This window comes from Furipterus horrens, unplaced genomic scaffold (genome assembly GCF_987537825.1).
Source record: "Furipterus horrens unplaced genomic scaffold, mFurHor1.1.pri manual_scaffold_17, whole genome shotgun sequence".
NCBI classification, from domain to species: Eukaryota; Metazoa; Chordata; class Mammalia; order Chiroptera; family Furipteridae; genus Furipterus; species Furipterus horrens.
The window spans coordinates 64,008,279-64,033,439 of NW_028327187.1; the positions used below are offsets into that span (position 1 = coordinate 64,008,279).

The following is a 25,161-nucleotide window of genomic DNA, read 5'->3' on the forward strand; positions in this document are numbered from 1 at the left end:
CTACTTTCTGGTCTTTAGATTCCTGTGCTTATTAGGCTGGCAGCACATAACACATTCTCTTGGTCATGGATCCAGGAACTTGTATTTCTTGCCCTAGAATAATTTCCTGAGGCTCTCTTTCTGAGTCTGGTTAATAACAGTGAGAACATGAGCAATGGATTTACAATAAACTTGGATCTTGGAGAACTTGGACACCGTGTTGCCTTTGCCTGTCACTTTGGTGACATGCAGCTGGGAAAGCTTCACCTTCAGGTCACCTAGCACTTTCAGATGCTCTTCATTCTTGCTGCAATGATCTTAAGCCTTAATCTTGGCCCTGGCTACACAAGCTGCTACCACTACCTGCTCCAGTGGGAAGAGCTTGTTTTCCTTCTTATTGGCAGTTTCTTCTGTCACATATACATAGTTGCTACCCTTAAAAACTAGAGAAGATATTGATTTGGAGGTGTTTGAGATATTAGCATCAATAGACCATGAGCACTGCTGGTCTGGAAAGGCTTTTTTTACCAAAGGGGTTAATTGTCCAAAGGTAATGTCCACCTGTCAAGCCAATTTAAGGCCAAAGAATATATCTGGGCAAGGAGGTTTATTAAAAAAAAAATCAATAACTATCAATAAAGTAGCAAATGGAACACAAGAAAATAAAGCATGTCCATATTATCAGGGCAGCAAGTACAAAGCATGGAAGGGTCTAGGTGTTAAATTAGTTGCCCTTATTGTTGAAAAAAAAAAAGAGTCAAAGTATAAAAGCAAATGTGACAAGGAAATTGGAAATGATTCAAATACCAATAGCTTTCTTCCTGGAAAAGAAGATAAAATTTGGAAATTATTCTGCTAAACTCATCACTTGTCATCATTTACTGTTCTTTCAAATTCTTAGCCCATTGTTTTTATAAGACAGTGTAGCTTAAGGGCTAAGAGCATGTGGGCTCTGGATTCAAACTAAATTCCTGTTGTATCACTTATTAGCCACGTAGTTTTGGGAAGGTTACTTTTTTCTTTCTAAGCATCAATGCCCTCATTTGTAAAACAGAAATAATGGCAAAGCAGTAAGAGTCTAGGCTTTGGAACCAAACAGCCTGGGTTCAGACTCTCTGCTCCACCACTTACTGGCACTATGATCTGGAGCAAATTGCCTAACTGCTCTGTGACTCAGTTTGCTCCTCAATAAAATGGGTCCAAATGATTGTCAGTACTTCAGAGGGTCATTGTGGAAATTATAGAATATGTGTAAAACACCTAGTCGTTGTCGTTGGCAGCCGTCCGTCTCGAGAGACGATGGTGTAGCTTCTTAAGAGTCTATCTGCACCGCCGAGAATGGCTGTGCAGTCCGACTCGGGAGTGACACGGTATCTGTCTCCTCCCGTGTTGAATCAAGTGCGATGACGCTGAAGCTACAGAGCCTGGGCAGGGTAATATGGAGGGTCTGCTGTTGCCCATGCAGCAGACCCCCCCTCTCTTCGCAGCTGAAGGGTCCAAGGGAAAGACGGAGTCAATACAGCTTGGCTTCAGGTGCGCCGCAGGAGTTGCCGGTGTTGACTACAACGTCAAAGCGCCTTAGGGACTCCGGCTCCGGATTTTCTGTCGGGGTTTACTCCCTTAGCCTTTCCCCTGAAGAGGTATGCCGCAAGGCAGCGGAGGTTTTTTGGAGTCAGAGTTTTCCTTCTCTGTGAAAACACCTAGTAAGAGCTCAATAAATACAAGTCATTGGCACCTACCTCAGAAAGTTATTGTGAGAATGTAATATGATAATGAATGAAAAGCTTTTAATCTCAGTACAGAAAATGCTCAATAAGTGCTAACTTTTTGTATTTTTTCTTTTTGACTCTTTGACTAGCTTTTAAGTTCATAGAGGACAGGTCTTACATTTTCTTCATGATACTATAATGTCTAGCACTGGTATATGCAAATTGGAATGACTGTACTATAGCCAATGGAAAGAATAAAGTAACAAGTCATACAAAAATAGAAACTCAAATATCAAAACTGTGGACTCATAAGCTGTAAAAAGATTGGGTTTACTAAAAATTGATGGTGCAGATCAAACAGCATAACTAATTTTGTCAAGGACAATTTAGTGTTTGACTTCTTACTTGTGTAGGGGAAGAAAAATAATTTTCCTCTAACCTTTGAGTTCTTGGCTGAGACTCTTCTCCCTCATTATAAAAGGTAAATTAACAGGATGAGAAAATAAAACAATATTATGCATGTGTACAACATATGTATGGGAGTCTCAAAAAGATATGATGCTCGAAAGGTAGCCAGAAAATTGAGGCTAAGAAAAAGGGTAAGGGTCTGGGGCTATGAAGCAGGAAAGGCAATTCACTGGAAGGTGAGAAGAACAAATTTTTCATAAACAAAAGCTGTCCTGCCATGCAGATTAGTCTTTTAGGTGAAACAGTGATCATTGGTAATAGGTCTCTGGTACAGCTCCTGTCCTAGTGGAAATTTATAAGTGTAGGTTTCCCTTCCAAAAGGGTAACTTCTACTCTCTTTTCAGAGCTTCTCCTATGTCTGAAGTTTCTCATAATAATCCTTATAATAGGCATATTGGGGTAGTATATTCTGCTTCCCTTCACTTTAAAATATTTCTGACTACATAGATGACTCGGCAAAAAAAGAAGACCAAACTAATGGTGTTACATAGATACAGCTGGGGGTAACTCACACACTTGAGATTTCTGTGAATCACATTCGAAATTATATTACATTGTTATGCCACTAAAAACTTCCTTCACAGTTTATGCTTTATATACATATCACTTTACTATTATTTACTTAATATGTTTTTCTTTGAATTAACTTAAATTGTCTTTATTTATTGACTTGAAAAGAAGAGTTTATATAATTACATTAAATGGGAACCAGTCTCATTTGTCATAAATAAAAGGCAAGGGTTTAAAAAAAGATATATAACAAAAACAAAACAATTTTCTTAAAATCTAGGTAAATATTGTTGCCTGGCAGAGACTCCTAAGTCTGTGGATTTGAAACCTGCTTTTCTTTGTTAAAAAGCTTGATTAGAAAGTGTCAGAGAAATAGTCAAGACAAACTTGCACCAAAGTGAGAACTGAAAATGAATTTAAAAGGGAAAACTTCCATAATCTGTGATTCAATATTATTTAACGTCTCTATATTCTGTGGATCACCTGAAATGGTTTTGTGATTTTACAAAACACTGGCATAGATGATCAATGGTGAATGGTTTGTGGCTCCCCTAATACCTGGACAGCAGTGTCTCTTAGAATGTAGCCCTTGAATCATCTGCATCATAATCACCTGCATCAAAATCACCAATAGAAGCTTGTTTTAAAAAGAGTGAGGTAACTAATGAATCACCAATAGAAGCTTGTTTTAAAAAGAGTGAGGTAACTAATGAATCACTACTTAATCTGAAGACTGGCATCCAGAATATTACATTATTAAAGAACACCTTCATGTGATTTTTGATGCATAATAAAACTTGGAAACCAGAGCTATATTATAGCAATTACGGAGGAAGGCAGAACTCAACCCTATACCAGCTTTATAGATACTGACAAACTGAAAAAAAATTAAAGGAAAATTTAGCTAAAGACTCAAAGGGTAAGGCTACAACCTGGAAGGTAAGCACTGCATTTAATTGGAGTATTCTAATACTAGAATTGGGGAGGGAGGGAGTAAGAGGAAAGAAAGAAAAGCATCCTGCAATGAGAGAACAAAAAGATTCATGGAAGAAAGGAATGATTTACAAGAAAAGATTAAAAGAATTTAAAATGTGGCTTTGCTAAGTGATCACTAAGCAGGGCTGTGATAAGAGTTTACAAATGAATCTTATACTGAAAAGAGGAGGAGGAAATTGTTAAGTAGGAACAAGAAGGGATAATTAGACATTAAGAGAATGTGATTGGCCAAATTCTCATTCCATATTATTGAATCCAAACATTACTACTCTGAATATTGTGTCCAACTTCTTCCCTAACAGATATGCTCTGTTCTTCCCCTTCCCCAAAGAAATATGAGCCCTGGCTGGTGTGGCTCAGTGGATTGAGTGCTGGCCTGGTAATCAAATGATTGCCAGTTGGATTCCCAGTCAGGGCACGTGCCTGGGTTGCAGGCCAGGTCCCCAGTTGTGGGTGCGCAAGAAGCAACCACACATTGCTCTTCCCTCCCCCGACTTTCTCCCTCCCCCTCTCTCTAAAAATAAATTTCAAAGAAATTTTATAATAAGAAGTCTGAGCATCACTCTAGTGTCTATGACTTTCTTCAAGCCAACTCCTCTGAAGGGGAGCAAAATACACCATCTCAAAGTATGCCTCTTTAACATAAGGATTATTTCCAGCTGAGTATTTTGCAAGGTAGCAGACACAGGGAAATCTCTGAAAACAAAATATAAATTGCTCCTTGCTTTGGGAAAACTCCATTTGTAAGAGTGTCTCCCTTTCCTTTCTAGGAAGAGAAGGATGACTGTAAATTGCAAGAGAATTTTATCAATGGAGAAGGCACCGGCAAATCTGCAAAACAATCTTACCCCTGGTTACTGTGCTTTTCCTGGGCACAGTCCATAAATGACCCCCCCCAATATCATTATATTGTCTTTTGCTGAAGATGGTATTTTAAGGTCGTGGCTTCTGCCATTTGGGGGGAGTTTAATTTTCCTGGATATCTCCCACATATATTGGCAGTTGACATGTAATTAAACTTCCTGTTTTTTTCCCCGTTTTAATCTGTCCTTTATTAGGGGTGCGGGTCTCAGCCCAAAACCTAGAAGAGTAGAGATAAAATTATATTTTCTCCCCTCCACATCTTAATTCCCAGGCCATCGTGGTTGTCCCCCAGGCCATTGTGGTTGTAATGAACTCCACATTTCTTCCAAAGTTACAGCCTAAATTCCGGCAAAGCCTGCAGTTCTAGTTGCCCTCACACCTTAAGAGCATTATAGAAGAGTCTGCACTGAAGCTTAGGAGACCTCCACTTTGAGAAGCCAAGAACTCTGGCAAAACTGACCAGTTGTAAAATTTGTCTTTAGTACATTTTTGGTAGCAACCCCAGCTCAGTTCCCAGACATCTCAAAATATAGGTGTCATTCCTGTAAGAGAAGAAAAGGATCAAACAGACACTATTCATAATGAAACATGTTTCCTCTGGGACCAGGAATAGTGATCACTTTAAAAGAGCCCTGTGGAGAAAGGGAGGTGCTTAAATCAAATAAAAGAATTCTAAAGTTAGAATTTTAGACACTGGGATGCCTGAGTGCTAAGCTTTTGAGGATAAGAGAAACACTATTAATAGACCTCAATTTACCACATTAGTGACTCTGTATGGGAGAAAAAATAATTTTATATTTTCCTTTCTAGGTTCCTTGCTGAAACACCCCCAACCCCCATAATAAAAGACATTAACAAGAGAAAAACAAACAGAAGTCTAATAACGTGTGTTTCTCCTATGAACATGGCAGATACTCAGGAAAACCCAGTAATTCCCTGAGCTAAGATGGCCCAAGCCACTAACTTAAGATATACCATTTCCAGCTAAAGACAAAAGAAAAAGGGGCTGAGGAGGGCAATTTGGGAGGTTACCAGGAAAAGTAAAGTAAGTAGGACTAAGGTTGTTGTGAAGATTAAAATCAGTACAAGATTGGTACCTTATCCATTGATGTTTCTAGAGATTTAGAGTCATCCTTCTCTTCCTGATAAAGGGAGACACCCTTACAAATGGAGATTTCCCTTATAAAATGTAAATTTTGTCACAAAAGGGCAACTTTTACTTTGTTGTTAGAGATTCTCCTATGTCTGCAAGCCTCCAGAATAATCAGCACCAAAAAATACTCATGCCAAAGTGGCAAATGAGGACTTTCCAGAAGGTAGCCAGCCATGCACTATGAAAAATGGAGACATTTATTGGCGAAGATACAAGACACAAGAAATATTGTACATAGGACAATGATGCCTCAGTCTCTTTCAAAGTAGGCACCTTGGGACCTCACACAGTTCTCCCAATTGCCATCACCTGCCCCATCGTATTTTCCTGAATCTCATTGACATTTGAAATCTCTTCCCTTTCAAAGGTAATTTTAGTTTTGGAAAAACCCAGAAGTCTCTGGGCACCAAATCTGGGCTGTAGGGATGCTGAGTCACTTGGGTGATTTGATGTTTTGCCAAAAGACTCTTTACAAGATGTGATGTATGAGTGGACACATTGTTGTGATGAAGCTGCCAATCACCAGTTGCCCATAGCTTCAGCCTTCTGTATCATCTGAATAGTTTCCACAGAGGAATGTTGAAGCTTAATGCAAAATTTGATGCAGATTTGTTGCTCTACTCACTCAGCCATTTTGAATGCAATGGCCACCCAGTACACATGCTCCACTCAATGGTATCTACCACTTCCCCTGACTCATACAATGAAGTCATCATTGTTCATGCATGTGTATTCCAGTCTACTCTTCTTGGCTGCCAGGTTACATCGATGTGGCGCAAACTGTTGTTGTATAAAAAATTGCTGGACTTTTTCCAGATGGACGTTATTTTAGGGGGTGGCATGTTCTGTTCTCCTTTATCACACTAATGACTCTAACCTGGTCCCCTCAAACTCTGAACTGAGAGAACCTGGGTGTTAAAACAATTCTCTCTAATACCCTCTCTGCCCCCTGACAATTCAGGGACATTAACCTGTCAGCAATTTACAGAAACTGGTTACTGAAGGTCTGTCATCCCAGAATAGCAGTGTATAACTTTAGATTATCAGTTCTATTTAGATTTATGTATGGATCCACATATACCACCTGCATTTTCCATCCCAATCATTTTATAGTTTCTCCTCCTGGTCCTTTTATAGTTTCTTGATAGCTCACTTAACTGTGGACTCACATGAACTTAGAATGCTGTTCAATCACCCAAAATTTTCTTGAATGAGAATTATTAAGTTAAGAAATGTGCCATAAGTGGCATATTTTGAGACTCAAGCTAGACTAGACTGAGAAGCAGAAATGCAGAGCAAGTGCTTAAAATACATGACTTGATGAATGGTCTGAATCATTGCTGGGTCTCTTCCATCTATATGTTTTATATAATAAAGTAGCACTGTACTTTCCAAGGAATTTTACATCAGCATAGAAGATTCTCTTTCACTGTATTTTAATTGCGGTTTAATATAGAACATATTTGAATCTCCTCTTGATCAGCTAAATAGCGCTTCTACCAGAAGTAGATAAAGACTAATACCTGAGGCTGTGAATTTCTATAATGGACCTCTGTGCTTTTGTCTGTCTGTGGTAGGCAGTTAGACAGAATTTAACAAAGCAACATTGATATGCCAGGTATAGAATTTCAACAGGGAGAAAAGCTCGGGTGTCTAGCAACAGGCAAACCTGGGGAAACAAGGACCTTACCCCGGGGTAAATTTTCCTCCCCTAGCATATTGCTGGTCATGTAGTTTGGACCCCCTGACCCTCCATATTGTTGGTCATGTGACTCAGACCCCTCAAATTTGGCATGTCACTAGTCGTGTGGTAGACCCCCCTTGGAGGGGGAACATGGAGTCAAAGGGTAGCCTCATGCAACTCCCATAAGGGTCCTTGCATGACCACTCCCTTAAACATTAAACCCTAGATATAACATCTAGGCCTCAGTTGTTTTTCAGCTCCAGGCCTAGAAAAAGCAACAAGGCCAGGCAGGGCAATGCCATGGCTGATATCAGGACCAACTACAATGACTAATGACTTCTTTCCCTGGTGCTGATCAATCAGTAGAGACCACAAACTTGAAAGGACACACCTGGAAAAGCTGATGGATATTCTATTGAGATACACCCCCTGGGATCTCTTCTAAATTCCCCACCTTTAAAAGCCCTTACGATAGAGGATCTAGCATGCTCTCCCTCTCAGGAGCACACCCCAGTCTTTCCCCTTCCTTTTTCCCTTCTCGCCCCCCCACCGGGTATGTTACCTTTACCTTCCTTTCTCCTTAACTTCAAGGATCCTTCTTTTTGCCTCTATAGCTTGTTTCTTGAGCCCATTTCTTCTACAGCTCACTTCTTCTATCTCCGTGGATTTCTAAATAAACTTTCTCTTATAATTTGAGTCTTGACTGAATTCTTTCTTAGCCATAACTCAAGTACAACAATTGTTGAACCAAGATTCAGTCTGACCCCACAAGTCTCACTGCCATAAACATATTCAGCACTTTTTGCGTCTTTCACTTGAGAGTAGAACCCTTCTTCTTGTGGGGAAATCAGTTCATGTGATTTTAACCCTGCCTTGGCCATTGGGATGGTCTTGTGGCATAGGGGTGGTCTTATGACCCAGGCCTGGCCAATCAGAATACCTCTGCTCTCTGACCCTAATGATTGGTCCAGGGGCAAGTGCATGAAATAAGTTGAGCCAAGGTGCTTCAGCTGACATTGCTGCATGTAAGTCTGGGGTGGCTGATGGTCATTCTGTCATGCCTATGCCTCTGTGGAAGGGATCTGTATGAGAATGAAAGCAAGCAGAAGTGATGAATGGAGAGAGTTGGAGCTCCTTGATCTAGCTGGGCCTGGAACTAATTGAAACTCCACTTTCTTCATAGGTACATGAGCCAATGCATTCTTTTTTACTTATGCTTTATAGAGTTTCTAACACTGGCAACCAAAATATTTCCAAATAACACACTTTCATGTTTCACTTAAGAAAAATGAATTAAATAAAAAGGAATACTTTGCTTTATGTAATTGGCCTTTTTTTCAGAAGATGAGAATAAATAAATTTTGTGAATCAAATCACGTAATAGGTAGCAGAATATGCAACCCCAAAATATGCCTCTTTTATATAAGAATAATTTTAAGCTTATTATTTGGAGAAACTGAAGGCACAGAGTCTCTGAAAGTGGAGTAGAAATTACCCATTTGTAAGGGACATTTACATTAGAAAGAGGCCTGTAGCAAGACAGAGCAATTATCAGACCTAATTTTATTTTATTTTATTTTTTACCTGAGGGGTTTATCTGCACAGCAGGGCAACATTTGTTTAAAATAGTTTTCTCTGACCCTGTGAATTGTCTTTCTATCTTTGAAGCCTTATATCCCTATCTTTTTCTTTAGCTCAGGATGTTATACAAGCCTCAACTGCCTGGCTGCCTTTTGAGTCATATGTATTTGTGGAACTCCTGCACATACATATGTGTGTATATGTTTAAATTGTTTTTCTCCTCCTGTTAATCTTTTTATTCGGTTGGCCAAAAAGTTTGTTTAGTTTTTCCATATGATGGTTCTAGTAGTGCTTAGTTGTCTTTAACTTCATCCAAAAGAATTCTGTTAGATTGCATTGTGACAGCTGTCATATCAATGTGCATTTAAAAAAACTTACCAAAATTGGTCAATTTTGTGCAGCCATTTTAATATTGAAGATGGAATAAAATATGCAACATTTTTGGTGTACTGTGCTTTATTATTTCAAGAAAGGTAAAAATGCAACTGAAATGAAAAAATATTTTTTTTTGCAGTGTATGTAGAAGGTGCTGTGACTGATTGAATGTGTCAAAAATGATTTGTGAAGTTTCTTGGTACTATTGACATTTTGGCCAAATAATTCCTTGCTGTGGGGCTGTCTCATGCATTGGAAGAAGCCAATAGTGGGAGATAGTTTACATAATCAAAATGTCCAAATCAATAAAGTTATTGGTGAAAATGAAAAATCTGTCTTTTATTTTGTGGAATAAAACCATGCAGACTTTTGGGCCAACCCAATATTACTGGAAGGAGGTCTCAGTCCAGAACCTAGAAGGATGGAGGAAAGGTTATTTTTCCTCCCATGCACATACTATATCAAGAATAGTACCTTGTTAATAGGAGACTTGTTGGGAGTCTTTTATAGTACAGTTTTGTTTTGTTTATTTAAGGAAAGGCATTATAAACCAAATGGAAAGGTATAAGTAACTCCAGTGATTCTTGGAGTACTACTCAGATGGCTTTCATGATCGCAGAAAAATAACAGTGACTTTAGTGATTTCATTGATTTCTGGGTTTAAATCTCACTCTTGTAGGTTTAGAATTTTCATTTAGTTTGTACAATAAGATGTCCCTCAGGAATAGTTTCATGTTAAGCAGACTCACAGAGACTAACATAGAAAACCAAAATGCGAATTGATTAATGGACAATCATCCATTCAACCAGAATCCTGGCATCTGTTCGTTGCATTCTGTTCTTTAGGGCAGAAGTTTCATCCTGATAATCTTGATTCATCCAGCATATGCTTTTCCTAGGTATGTGGTATAATATATATAAAGCTTGGAATTAGATATCAATGTTATCAGGTCATGGAACTTCACATAAAAATTTGGATTTAAACTTCTCTTGAAAAATCAGAATATCTACTAACACTGGTTCCTCCTATTATGGCATCACTTGCTTGGATCTGTGTAGGGCCTGAGCCCTTTGTATGACATGCACTCTCCAATACACTAGAGTTCCCACCAGACCCTTTTTTTTTTTTTCATTTATATTACTTTCCTGGCCTATACAGATAGTTGAGTTTGATACATTTAGAAAGGAAAGTTACATGTGAAACCAATAAACTCATTCCTTTTCCCTAACGACATGGATTGACTCAACAGTGGGAATGTGAGCCATCCCAATGTAATTAGAGGAAATCTCAAGAGTTTTTCTAGGAATGCTAAGACATAGATGCTCACTTTCTTTTGTTGTTGTCGTTGTATATGAAAAAGGAGGCATGTTAGTCTTAGTGTCACTGACAGTCATCTTGGGACTACAAAGGAAGCAAGTCTTAACAGAAACAGCAAAGACACCAAAATAAATAGTCCTTTTATAAGAGAGCAGACAGAAGCCTCAGAATTTGGGAAATGGAACTCAGTGGAGCACAGCGATTTTGCTGAGAGATACCCAGTTTCTTAGTTATGCAGATGGTTGTGACCGCTGCCTGGTGCCAAGGAGATGGGAGGGGCTTTGACCATAGAATGGTGATGATAAAAATTATTTGGTGATTATTATTTTTTAGGTGTTACAGACACAGGAGAATCTCTGAAAACAGCATACAAACTGCACTTCGTTAGGAAAAATTTACATTGATAAGGAAAATCCCCACTTGTGAGGATGTCTGTACCAGACTACTCTAACAACTCTTATGACTAGAGAAGGTAGTCACTTAAATCTGCATAACCATACCTTTGTCTACTGTGCTTTCGCTGATGGCTTCCCTTACCAGCTTCCCCAACCCCCAAACATCTTCCTTTGTCTTTAGAAGGAGATAATATTTAAGGTGTTGTCTTCGACCATTTTGGGGAGTTACTCGGTTTTCTTGGTATCTCCATGTGGGAAGTATTAAACTTCTGTTTTTCTTTTGTTAATCTGTCTTTTATTATGCAGGAAGGGGTCTCAGCCAAGAACTTAGAATGATGAAGGAATTATTATTTTTCCTCCTCTGTAGGTGATTTGCCACAAAAAGTATTATGATATGGGAAAAGTACTTTTCCCAATAAAATGCCTAGCAAAACCATCATTACTCATAAGAGCATGGAAGAATCCCTAAGAAATCCTAAGGCAACATAAGTTGAGAATTACTACTCTCAGATACAAGGTATAATAAAATTAGGGTTCACTAACTGAATCCCACTTTTAGTACAAACTTTGTGAGGTTGTACCTAGTTACCTGGATTAGACTTTTTGATATTTCCAAACACTTTAGCCATCATGGGCAACTTCTTAGTTGGCCTATACAAGGCTAGTCACAGTGTTTTTAGACAAATTTAAGATTTGAGGTCAATTATATTACCCCAATACCAATCTTCAATGTTTGTGTGAGATATTTTATAGGCTTACTCATGTAACTGTAAATAAGAAGAACATATATGACTAGGTTAACCTGTAATCTAATTACATAGGATATTTTTAAGTTTAGGAATGTATTTCTTATCTTAAGAATTACTGTTTGTCAAATATAACAATCTGAAATCGTCGTCGTCGGCAGCCGTCCGTCTCGAGAGACGATGGTGTAGCTTCTTAAGAGTCTATCTGCACCGCCGAGAATGGCTGTGCAGTCCGACTCGGGAGTGACACGGTATCTGTCTCCTCCCGTGTTGAATCGACATCTTGCGATGACGCTGGAGTGTCCTCTCCAGTGGAGCTGAAGCTACAGAGCCTGGGCAGGGTGATATGGAGGGTCTGCTGTTGCCCATGCAGCAGACCCCCCCTCTCTTCGCAGCTGAAGGGTCCAAGGGAAAGACGGAGTCAATACAGCTTGGCTTCAGGTGCGCCGCAGGAGTTGCCGGTGTTGACTACAACGTCGAACCGCCTTAGGGACTCCGGCTCCGGATTTTCTGTCGGGGTTTACTCCCTTAGCCTTTCCCCTGAAGAGGTATGCCGCAAGGCAGCGGAGGTTTTTTGGAGTCAGAGTTTTCCTTCTCAGTAACAATCTGAAATACATAAAAATAAAAAAGGAATTAAAAGAGTTTTCTATAAATCCCCATTACACATAATGAAGTTCTTGCAAGAATGTGCATAGCTTCAGTCAGGGAACCCCTCCCCCTTTTCAGGTCCTTAGAGGTGTTTATTCTTATTTTGCACAGAATTCAAACAAAACTGATTTGAGGGGGCATAAAAGTTTAGAAGTAGTACATCAGAAGTGTATGTGGGGGTAGTGTTTTTAGGAGTAGGCACTGAGAGGAAGGGAGAGGAAGAGAAAAAGAGAGACTTAGAAACCACAACATTATTGAGCTAGAGAAGCTGAAATACAAAAACTATCTCTGAGAACAATACAATATCATGTATTGGGTATTATTACAATTGCCAGTATTCCTGATTAACCTGAAAGTAAAATTATTTAATAGATTTTATTTAAAAAGACATATAACTATGCTATTTTAAAAATATTTATTCCTAAAGAATTAAGCTGTAGCCCTGGCTGGTGTGGCTTAGTTGGTTGGGCATCATCCTGCTAACTAAAAAGTGGCCAGTTCAATACCTGGTCAAGGCACATGCCTTGGTTGCAGGTTTGGTCCCAGGCCAGGGCACGTGCAGAAGGCAACTGATCAATTAACAACACAGTTCTTAGTATATGGTAGAAAATTATATAAATATCAGATAATTATAAATTGATTTTGCTTTCTTGTGTATACCATGCCTACAAATTGACAATTGTGTTTGTGTGTTTGTATCTATTGAAAAGTTATCTATATAAAAAAATTGCTGTAGCCCTGGACAGTGCACCTCAGTTTGTTGGATCATTGCCCTGTACACCAAGAGGTTGGGGGTTTGATTCCTGGTCAGAGTACAGACCTAGGTTGCAGATTCTACCCCCAGTCAGTGCGCATATGGGAGGCAACTGATCCATGTTTCTCTCTCACATGGATGTTTATCTCTCTCTCCCCCTTCCTCTCTCTCCAAAAGTCAATAAAAATGTATTTTAAAAATATTTCTGTAAAACAGTGTGCCATGTTACACTGGCAGCAGGCTCATACATCTCATGTTTACTACATTTCTTGATTGCATTATTTTCTCTAGTGCGAGATTTAATATTAGGTAGTTTTGTGCAGTAATATGCTATACAGACTTGTAGCCTAGGGGCAATAGGCTCTACTTATAGCTTTTTAACTGAACATAGGTCTGGCTGCCTGTCACTAGGGAAGCCAATACTCAAGACACAGGTGCTGATGTAAAGGAGAGTGGTTTTACTCAGATGCTGGCCATCTGGAAGATGGGGGACTTATGTTACAAAGCCCATCTCCTGGGAAGATGGGGGACTCATGTCTCAAAACCCATCTCCACATCTCAGTAGAGGCAGAAGTTTTTATAAGAAGGGAGAGCAGAACAGAACAAGGAGATCAAGGAAGGGGGTTGAAAAGTTCTCTACATGCAGATGAGCACAATCCATTCTGATAAGGCAAGTGATGGTCCAGTGTGCATCATCCTGGTTTAATCATCCTGGCTTCATATCATCCTGGCTCCACATAATCTTGGCTCCATGGATGAAGGTCAGCAAATCTCCTGGAGCTGAGATGCATGAAGGTCAGAGTCTTATCTTTTGCAATTAGTTCCTAGGATTCTTATATAAGCATGTTATTTATCTACAAGCTACATATTAGTCAGAATCAGTACTTACAGAAATAATGTCAAATGAATGGTAGGGTGGGCTACAATTTCCCACTGTTAGAATTTTCCACTGTGACAGACAAGGTGTGTAGTAGGCTCTATCGTGTAGGTTGTGTAAGTGTGATGCTCAAACAACTACAAAATCACCCAATGCTTCATTTCTCAGAATGTACCCCTATTATTAAGTGGTACATGAGAAGAATAATAGATAAAAAGTAACTATACACAATCATTTATTATAAAGTGTGTATGTCCAAAGTTAGCCAAACTAAGAAGATTGAGAGCACAGTCCTTCAGACTCTCTAGTCTGCCTTCTGACATCAACTGCAAAGGTTTAGGGTTTAACTACAGAGTTGGAGGACACAGTCCCCAAGACTGCCCTCACCGTTGACAACAACTACAAGTTCAGGGGACTTTCCAAAATCTTCCTCAAGAGTGGGAATTCTTTATGAAGACTCACAGAACTCCCTGAAAGCTATGACACTCACAGTTATGGTTTATTATGGGAAAGGGACACAGATTCAAAGGAAGAGACTCATAGGGCAGGGCATAGGAGAGTTCCAAATGCAAAGCTTTCATTGTCCTCTGGATGCATTGCTCTTCCAGTGTCCATATGTGACAATATACATGAAATTTTACCAACCAAGGAAGCTTACACAAGCTTGTGTACAGAGATTTTATTGGGGCTTCATTGTGTAGGCATGATTGATTTATTGATTACCTATGTGGTTGATCTCAGTTTCCAGCAACCTCCTCCTTTCTCCAGAAATCAGACTGATTGTTACTGTGTGGTCTTATCAGCTCACTATGTCCTCATTAGCATAAACTATCAGGTATGGACAAGGGGCCCACCATAAATAACAAAGACAAAACTATTACTCAAAAAATTTGAAAGGTTTAGAAGTAACCTCCCAGGAGCCAGGGGCAAATTCTTTACTACAGAATGTAAAATAACATTGGTGTACTCTTTAGTATAAGCCCTGGCTGGTTTAGCTCAGTGGATTGAGCGTCAGCCTGCGAGCTAAGTGTCGCTGGTTCGATCTTCCAGTCAGGGTACATCAGAGAAGGAAAACTCTGACTCCAAAAAACCTCCGCTGCCTTGCGGCATACCTCTTCAGGGGAAAGGCTAAGGGAGTAAACCCCGACAGAAAATCCGGAGCCGGAGTCCCTAAGGCGGTTTGACGTTGTAGTCAACACCGGCAACTCCTGCGGCGCACCTGAACCCAAGCTGTATCGACTCCGTCTTTCCCTTGGACCCTTCAGCTGCGAAGAGAGGGGGGGTCTGCTGCATGGGCAACAGCGGACCCTCCATATTACCCTGCCCAGGCTCTGTAGCTTCAGCGTCATCGCAAGATGTCGATTTAACACGGGAGGAGACAGATACTACCATGTCACTCCCGAGTCGGACTGCACAGCCATTCTCGGCGGTCCAGATGGACTCTTAAGAAGCTACACCATCGTCTCTCGAGACGGACGGCTGCCGACGACTCTTTAGTATACTTCTAATTTTATTTTTATGAATTTTCATGTATTTATGTTTATAGGTCACCATAGCTTCCAAAATTTTTTGTAGGCTTATAAATTCATTATTTTCATCATAGTTGCCAAGTAGTTGGAGAGGAGATTATTTTGTTAATATGACTTAGATAATCTCTATAAAATGTGATACTTTGCAATTGTGACAAATGCCAAAACTTGTTGAATTGATTTTATTTTTTGTATTAACTATTGCAAAAGACAGCTACAGTTTAAAAATAACTTTAAGGAAAGAAAGGACTTGATTGGCTCATGTAACTAGCGTATCTTGCTTTAAGAGTAGCTATAATGGAGCTTCAGAAAATATTATCTAGTCTCAGTTTCTTCCAGTTACTGAGATATACTTTCCTTTTCAGGGGACCAAAACTGGCCATCCAAAGCTCCAGTAGTTTACAGTCTCACAATCTACCAGGAGAAAAAAGAATTACGTTTCCAGTAGCTCTGCTAAAATTGATAACATCCTTATGTCATGTGCACATTCCTACCTAATCACTTTAGCTGTGGTGTACTAGACCTGCAGAAACCTGTTTTGCAAATCCGGAATCTGGAGGATGAAGACTACTGCCTTGAAAAAATGACAAAATTGAAAGTGGTGTAGGAGTAGTTAATAAAATGAAAATGAGGACATTGCTATTAATAGAAGAGTGAAAGGATGCTGGGCACACAAACACAGCTACCCTATTAATAAACTCATGATCAGTTAAAAATATTTATTTTAATCGATCTTACTGATATAATATACATATAAGAAGTTGCACTTATTTTAAGTGTAAAGTTTCATAAGTTCTCACAGATATGTAAACCTGTACAACTGCTACTATAATCAAGATACAAAATACTTTCATTACCCCAAAAAGTTTCCTCATGCTCCCTTACAGTTTATTACCACCTTCATTTCAAACCTAGGCAACTACTTGATCTGCCTTCTTTCTACAGAGATTATTTTGTATTTTCTAGGATTTTCACAAAAGTGGAAATATAATTTATGTACTCTTGTGTATGGTTTTGTTCATCCAGCATGTTACTGAGACGTTGTTGCTTGTTCTTTTTTTATTGCTGAGTAGTATACCAGTGTGTGGATATGCCAATGTTTGTTTATCCATTCCGCAGCTGAAACATATTTGGGTTGCTTACTGTTTGTGGCCACAATGAATAAAGTTGTTATGAACATTCATAGAGATTTTTTAATGTGACCATATATTTTTATTCTTCTTAGATAAATACACAGTAATAGAATAGTTGGGAGGTATAGTGAATGTTTCACTTTTAAAAATAAACTGTCAAACTGCCTAACATTTGTACAATTTTGTATCCTTACCAGCAGTGTATGAGAATTCCAGTTATTCTTGCATCGTCTCCAATACTAATTTTAATTTTAACCTCTTACTGGCTGTGTAGTAATGTGTCATTTTCATGTTCGTGATAACTAAAAATGTTGGGCATTTTTCATATGCTTTTGGCTATTGATATATATTCTTTTGTGTACTGTCTGTTCAGATATTTTTCTCGTTTTTATATTGAGATATCTTGTTATTGAGTTATGAGAATTCTTTATATATTTGAGAATCAAGTTATTTGTCTGATATGTGTATTGTAAATATTTTTCTACTCTAAGGCTTACTTTTATATATAAATAATGACTTTCAAAAGGTAAACCTTTTTAAGTTTTGTTAAGGCCCAGTTTACCTTTTTTTTTTTTTTTTTTGTGGTTCATAATTTTTGAAATGTTTGCCTACTAGGGTCTCCTATGATTTCCTCTAGAATTTGTAAAATTTAACTCTTACAAATTTACTATTATATATGACATTAGCTGTGAGTTTTTGGTAGACTTTTATCATTTTAAGGACATACCCTTCAATTCTTAGTTTTCTGAATGTTGTCAAATTCTTTTTAATATTATTTCTGCTGTTATTGAATTGACCATATGATTTTCTTCCATATTCTATTGATGTGTTTAATAACAATGATTACTGTTTTCTTCTCTTTTTTAAAATTGATATATAATTCATGTATCATGAAATTCACCATTTTAAAGTGAACAAGTTGATGGTTTTCAGTATATTCATAAAGTTGTTCAATCATCACCACTATCAAATTCCAGAACATTTGGATCACCCCAAAAAGTAATCACAGGCTTATTAGCAGTTACTCCTCATTCTTCATCCCTCAGATCCCTGGTAACCATTAATTTACTTTCTCTTTCTATGGATTTGCATATTCTGGATATTTTATATAATAGAATCATACAATATGTAGACATTTGTGTCTGGCTTCTTTCAATTAGTATATTTTCTAGGTTTACCCATGCTGTAACATGAATGAGTTATTCATTTACTTAACAGCTAGATAATGTTTATTGTATGGATATATCATATTTTGTTTATCCATTTATCAGTTAATGTACATTAAGGGCTGTTTCTGACTTTTGACTATTATGAATAACGCTGCTATGACCATTCATATAAAAGTTTTTGTGAGAACATATGTTTTCTATTTTCTTGAGTATGTACCTAGGAATGAAATTGCCTAGTCTTAGGCTTTGTGAGGAACTGCCAACCTATTTTATAAAGCAGCTACATCATGTTGAATTTCCACCAGCAATGTGTGAGGATTCCAATTCCTGACATCCTTGCTACATTTCTTATTGCCTATCTGTTTATTGTAGTTATCCTAATAGGTGTGAAGTAGTATTATATCATTATGGTTTTGATTTGTATTTTCTTAATGACTAATGATGTTGAGAATCTATTCATGGGTTATATTGGCTGTTTGTATATCTTGTTTGGAGAAATGTGTATTCAGGTTCTTTTTAGATTACCAAAATGCCATAAATAATTTGTAACTATTTTTTATTGTTATTCTATTACAGTTTACCAACTTTTCACCCTTTGCCCTCCCCCGCCCATCCCACACCTCACTCCCACACTCTTTTCCATGTACATGAGTCATTCATACATGTTCTTTGACTAGTCCCTTCCCCTTCTTTTCACCATTATCCCCCTTTCCCATCCCCTCTTGTCACGATCAGTATGTTTGATGTTTCCATACCTGTCGTTCTATTATGTTCATTAGTATATTTTGTTCATTAGGTTCCTTTTATATGTGAGATCATATGGCATTTGTCTTTAACAACTGACTTACTTCACTTGGCATAATATTCTCCAGTTCTATCCCTGCTGTCTCAAAAGGTAGGAGCTCCTTCTTTCTTTCTGCTGTGTACTATTCCATTGTGTAAATGTATCACAGCTTTTTGATCCACTCATTTACTGATGGGCACTTAGGCTGACTCCAAAACATGACTATTGTAAATAGTGCTGCTATGAAGATAGGGGTGCATAGGTTCTTTTGGATCAGTGATTCAGGATTCTTAGGGTATATTCCCAGCAGCAGAATTGCTGGGTCAAAAGGCAGTTTCATTTTTAGTTTTTGAGGAAATTACATACTGTTTTCCATAGTGGCTGCAGCAGTCAGCATTCCCACCAACAATGCAGTAGGGTTCCCTTGTCTCTGCATCCTAGCCAGCTCTTGCTATTTGTTGATTTACTAATTATGGTCATTCTGACAAGTAACAGGTGACACCTCATTGTGGTTTTATTTTATTTCTTTAAGTATATTTAATTGATTATGTTGTTACAGTAGTTACAATTTCCTCCCTTTTTTAGAATATGCTTTATAGATTATGCTGTTACAGTTGTCCCAATTTCTTTTCCCTTTGTTCCCCTCCACCCAGTGACCCCCCTTCTTCCAGTTGTTCCCCCCCTTAGTCCATGCCCATTGGTTGTGCATATAGTTCTTCTCAACATCTTCCTGTCTACTCCATTCCCTCCTACTATGCTTCTTAATTCCTGTACCATCTCCCTCCCCCACCTTCCCCCTCCCTGCTAATGTTCCCCATACCTATAATTCTTTTCATACTCTTGTTGCCTGCTTAGTTTGACTTTAAGTTCCCTAGCTTCTGTTGTTGGTTGTTGTGATACAGTTTTCATTTTAATGTTCATAGTTTTGATCCTCTTTCTCCTAAACAAGTCCCTTTAACATTTCATATAACAGTGGTTTGGATCTGATGAACTCCTTCAGTTTTACTTTGTCCTGGAAGCACTTTCTCTGCCCTTCTATTCTGAATGACAGCTTCACTGGATAGAGTAATCATGGCTGTAGGTTTTTGCTTTTCATTACTTTGAATATTTCTTGTCAGTCCCTTCTTGCCTGCAGATTTTCTTTTGAGAAATCAGCTGATAAGTCTTATTGGTACCCCTTTGTATGTAATTCTCTTCTTTTCTCTTGCTGCTTTTAAAATTCTCTCTTTATTCTTAATTTTTGGCATTTTGATTATAATATGTCTTGGTGTAGTTCTCCCTGGGTCCAGTTTTTTTTTTTAACTTTCTGTGCTTCCTGGACCTGTAAGTTTATTTCCTTCCCCAAGTTAGGGAAGTTCTGCTTCATTATTTTTTCACATAATTTTTCAATTTCTAGTTCTTCTTCTTCACCTTCTGGCAACTGTATAATTTGGATATTGGTCCACTTACAGCTTTCCCATAGGTTTCTGAGCCTCTCCTCATTTTTCTCACTTTTCATTTCCTCTTTCTGCACTGGTTGACTGTTCCTTCCCTATGTTCCAATTTGTTGATTTGACCTCTGGTTTTCTTTCCCTCACCACTAGTTTTGTATGTGTTTTCATTCATTTCAGCAGGACTAGCCTTCATTCCTTCCCCATCTTGTTTAAGATCTGCTGTTAGGTCTCATCATCATCATCATCGGCAGCCGTCCGTCTCGAGAGACGATGGCGTAGCTTCTTGAGAGTCTATCTGCACCGCCGAGAATGGCTGTGCAGTCCGACTCGGGAGTGACAATCCCTGCCGCACTTGTTACAGGTGAAGGCAGATGGCTGTTGTTGCTGCCGTTGACGCTGCTTCCGCCTCGATCTTTTCTAGACCGCCTCCTCGTTGCGCGCAGCCTCTGCGCGTGACGTACCTTGTCTGACCGTGAGCCTCCAGGCTAGGCGGTCGTCTGCTTGAACTTCCCATGTGTTGAGATTGATGGAGCATTGTGTCATATCCTTTTTGCAGATGTCTTTGAACCGCAGTTTTGGGCGCCCTGTCATCCTCTGGCCTTCTGCTAGCTCGCTGTAGAGGAGGTCTTTGGGAATACGGCCTGCATCCATTCTTTTGACATGGCCGAGCCATCTGAGGCGTCTCTCACTAAGAACTGCATGCAAACTGCTCATGTTGGCTCACTTCAGCACCTCGGTGTTGGGAACCTTATCCTGCCAGGCGACATGCAGGACGTGTCGCAGGCACCTCATGTGGAAGCTGTTGAGTTTCCTTTCGTGCCTTGCGTAGGTGGTCCACGTCTTGCTGCCATAGAGGAGAGTGCTGAGTACGCAGGCTTGGTAGATGCGCAGTCTGGTTTTCTCAGTGAGGCTGGAATTGTTCCACACTCGCCAGTTCAGTTTGGCCATAACTGTGGCTGCCCTGGCGATTCTCCGGTTGACCTCCAAGTCAACTGACAGAGAGCTCGAGATGGTGGACCCAAGGTAAGTGAAGTCGTTGACAACCTCCAGGGTGTATCCGTCGATGGTGATGCATGGGGGAGTCCCCGTGCCTTGAGCCATAACGTTCGTCTTCGTCAGGCTGATGGCTAGTCCGAACTCCTTGCATGCGTGGGAAAGGCAAGTGACTAGCTGCTGGAGTCCCTCTTCGGAGTGTGATGTCAAGGCTGCGTCGTCGGCGAAGAGCATCTCACAGATGAGCACCTCTTTGACTTTGGTCTTGGCTCATAGACGGGCCAGGTTGTAGAGCTTGCCATCGGATCTGGTGTGAATGAAGACACCCTCGCTGCAGTCCTTAAAAGCGTATTGGAGGAGCATGGAGAAGAAGATTCCGAACAGCGTAGGCGCGAGGACGCAGCCCTGCTTTACTCCGCTGCTGACTGGGAAGGCCTCAGAGGTTGCGCCGTTGTAGAACACCGTGCTGTGCATGTTGTCGTGAAAGGACATGACCATAGCAAGCAGATGTGGTGGACAGCCAATCTTCCGTAGCAAGCTGAAGAGTCTGCTTCGACTGACCAGATCAAACGCCTTCGTGAGGTCGATAAAGGCGAGGTAGAGTGGTTTATGCTGCTCGTGACACTTCTCCTGCAGTTGGCGTAGGGAGAAGATCATGTCCACTGTTGATCGGCCAGCTCTGAAGCCACACTGGGACTCTGGGTAGACGCGGGAAGCAAGGGTCTGCAGGCGGGCAAGAGCGACCCGGGCGAATACTTTGCCGACGACGCTGAGGAGAGAGATGCCCCGGTAGTTGTTGCAGTCGCTGCGGTCTCCTTTGTTCTTGTACATGGTGATAATGTTGGCGTCTCTCATATCCTGGGGGATGTAACCCTCCTTCCAGCAGAGACAGAGTAGATGGTGGAGCGGCTGTAGCAGGACTGGTTTCCCGCTCTTTCGGATTTCTGGAGGGATTCCGTCGCTTCCTCGTGCTTTCCCGCAAGCGAGGTGGTCGATGGCTTTTCCGAGCTCTGCCGCAGTAGGTGGGGTGTCTAGCTCCTCCATGATTGGTAGGTCTGGGATGGCGTTAAGAGCAGTGTCTGTTACGGTGTTCCTCGTCGCGTACAGCACGAGGTAGTGCTCGGTCCACCGCCACATTTGCTATTCCTGGTCAGTGATGACCTCACCTGTCTTGGACTTAAGGGGGGCGATCTTGGAGGGGATTGGGCCTGTTGCCTTCTTGGTACCCTCATACATTCCTCGTGCGTTGCCTATATCGGCGGCTTCCTGGATGCTTCTGCACAGGTTTAGCCAATAGGTGTTGGCACAGTGGCGGGCGGTCTTCTGGACTTTGTTCCTGGCAGCCCGTAGAGCTTGAAGTGTACTGGGAGTGGGCGTGGCCTTGTAAGCCAGTAGGGCCTTCCTCTTAGCCTCGAACACGGGTTCCATTTCTTCCCAGTGAGCCTCGTACCAGTCAGCGTTCTTCCGCTCTTTCTTCCCGTAAGCAATAATGGCGGAGTTGTATATGGCGTCGCGGAGACGTGGCCAATTGGATTCGATAATGTCATCTGCCGCCATTCCCTCGCCGAGTGCATCTTCCATCCTGTTGATGAATTGCTGGGTCTTAACTGGGTTGCTGGCACAACTGGTGTTGATGCGTGGGCGACCCTTCATCTTGGAGTGGTGCAACCTCTTCGGCATTATGCGCACCTTGCTTACCACGAGGGCATGGTCCGTGTCGCAGTCTGCACTGTGGTAGCTGCGGGTGAGGAGGGTGCTGCCAATATCCGTTCTTCTGGTGATGACGAGGTCAAGCTGGTGCCAGTGGCGGGAGCGGGGGTTCCTCCATGACACCTGGTGGATCTCTTTGCACTTGAAGAATGTGTTTGTCACGCACAGGCCGTGGTGACACGAAAGCTCAAGCAGTCGCTGACCATTCTCATTGATCTTTCCTCTCCCAAAGTTTCCGAGGCAGGTGGGCCAGGCCATGTGGTCGGCTCCTACTCTTGCGTTGAAGTCTCCAAGGAGATAAAGAGCGTTACTTCTGGGGATCTTGGATAACGCTTCATCCAGTGCATGGTAGAACTGTTCTTTCTCTTCAGTGGTGGCACAGAGGGTTGGGGCATACGCGCTAAGAATGCTGACTGGGCCGAAAGTTGTTGACAATCGGAGGGTAAGTAATCTCTCTGTGCCTCCTGTGGGTGGCTCTATGGAGTTAACAAGCGTGTTCTTCACAGCGAACCCAACACCGTGCTGTCTTGGTTGGTCCGGAGACTTCCCTTGCCAGTAGAAGGTGTAGTTGGTTTCTCTGATAGTTCCGTTGTCGGCCAACCGGGTCTCCTGTAGAGCCGCAATGTCGATGTTTAGTCGTGCCAGTTCCCTGTCGATGACTGCGGTTTTCCTGGCACCATTGATCCACGGAAGGTCTGCAGTAAGTCCGGGACACATGGTCCTGATGTTCCAGCTAGCGAGGCGAAGAGCTTGAGGCTTCTTTCTTGTTGTTTGCTTGGAATTGCCTGGTGTGAGTGTTTTGTGGCCCACTTTTCAAGAGACGCCTCTCTGATCCCCACGCACCCAGTGGGGCAGGCGAGCCATGGCGAGACAGCACCTAATTGGCTGGGGGCTGCCCAGCTTGAGGCGGGCGGTAGCTGTCCAGTGAGGTGCGATGACCTCTCCCACAGTCAGAGGAGACCCCTGGCGCTCGTTTCCTTCGCCAATCGGATGAGCTTATAACCGGTAACTGTCTCCTCCCGTGTTAAGTCGACATCTTGCGATGACGCTGGAGTGTCCTCTCCAGTGAAGCTACAAAGCCTGGGCAGGGTGATATGGAGGGCCAGCTGTTGCCCATGCAGCAGACCCCCCCTCTCTTCGCAGCTGAAGGACCCAAGGGGAAAGACAGAGTCAATACAGCTTGGCTTCAGGTGCGCCGCAGGAGTTGCTGGTGTTGACTACAACGTCAAACCGCCTTAGGGACTCCGGCTCCGGATTTTCTGTCGGGGTTTACTCCCTTAGCCTTTCCCCTGAGTAGGTATGCCGCAAGGCAGCGGAGGTTTGGAGTCAGAGTTTCCCTTCTCCTTAGCCTTTCCCCTGAAAAGGTATGCCACAAGGCAGCGGATGTTTTTTGGAGTCAGAGTTTTCCTTCTCTGGTGTGCCCTGACTGGAAGATCGAACCAGCGACACTTAGCTCGCAGGCCGACGCTCAATCCACTGAGCCAAACCAGCCAGGGGGGCTGTTAGGTCTATAAGCATTCTTATAACCAAAGCTCTGAACTGTGCCTCAGAAAGATATTCTATCGGCTGCTGCGTTAGATTAGATATTTGCCGTCTGGTGAGCTGCATCACTGGGATCTCTATCATGATCTGTGCCATCCTGACACTTTTGTGTTTACCTTTGATTCCTGGGTGAGGCTGTCACACCTCCTACGCTATAGGGGGCAGAGCCCTGTGCACTCATCACTACTGGGCAACCCTTCTCACCACACTGTGGCATTTTCTGTGGAAGTGGGTGTCTGAGATGAATTGCTGCCGTTCACTCTCCACTGAGAGACCAGGAGCTTCCTCCTCCATCCCCACCCACTCTGGGCCTCACAGTCTAAGGCAATGGGGGTCTGCCTTCCCTGGGTTGGAATCGGAATCTGATGGGTTTGGTCTGTAGCCGAGGTGCTCCCCAGGCACTTCTAACCTCTCCTTAAATACCGGTGTCTGCTTACCGCCATCCCGCTGCCATCGCCGTAGCTGCCGCCACCAGCACAGCTTGACCTCTGCATCCCGGCTTCACCTCTCCTACCCGTCTGGAGGAGCACCACTTGTTTATAATTTCATACATTGGACTTACATTTATTTCTGAAATGTATAGTTATTTTTGGTTTTATGGTAGTTGTATCCCTTCTTAGTTGTGGAGGGAGATGGAGCATGTCAGTCCAGGCCTCCATCTTGGCAAAAAGTCTCCTGTGTGTCATTTTTTTTTTACCCTTTGCTCCCTTCAGCCCAGTATCCCTCTTCCCTCCAGCAATCCCACTCCCCTTAGTTCATGTCCATGGGTTATGCATATATTTCTTTGGCTTCACCCTTTACTATATTATTC

At 41.4% G+C, this 25,161-nt stretch overlaps 1 pseudogene; it reads right to left on the reverse strand.

Annotated features, from left to right (window-relative positions):
• On the reverse strand, positions 1-24,793 carry LOC149991133 (large ribosomal subunit protein uL29 pseudogene; annotated as a pseudogene).
• Positions 24,794-25,161: the final 368 nt, after the last annotated feature.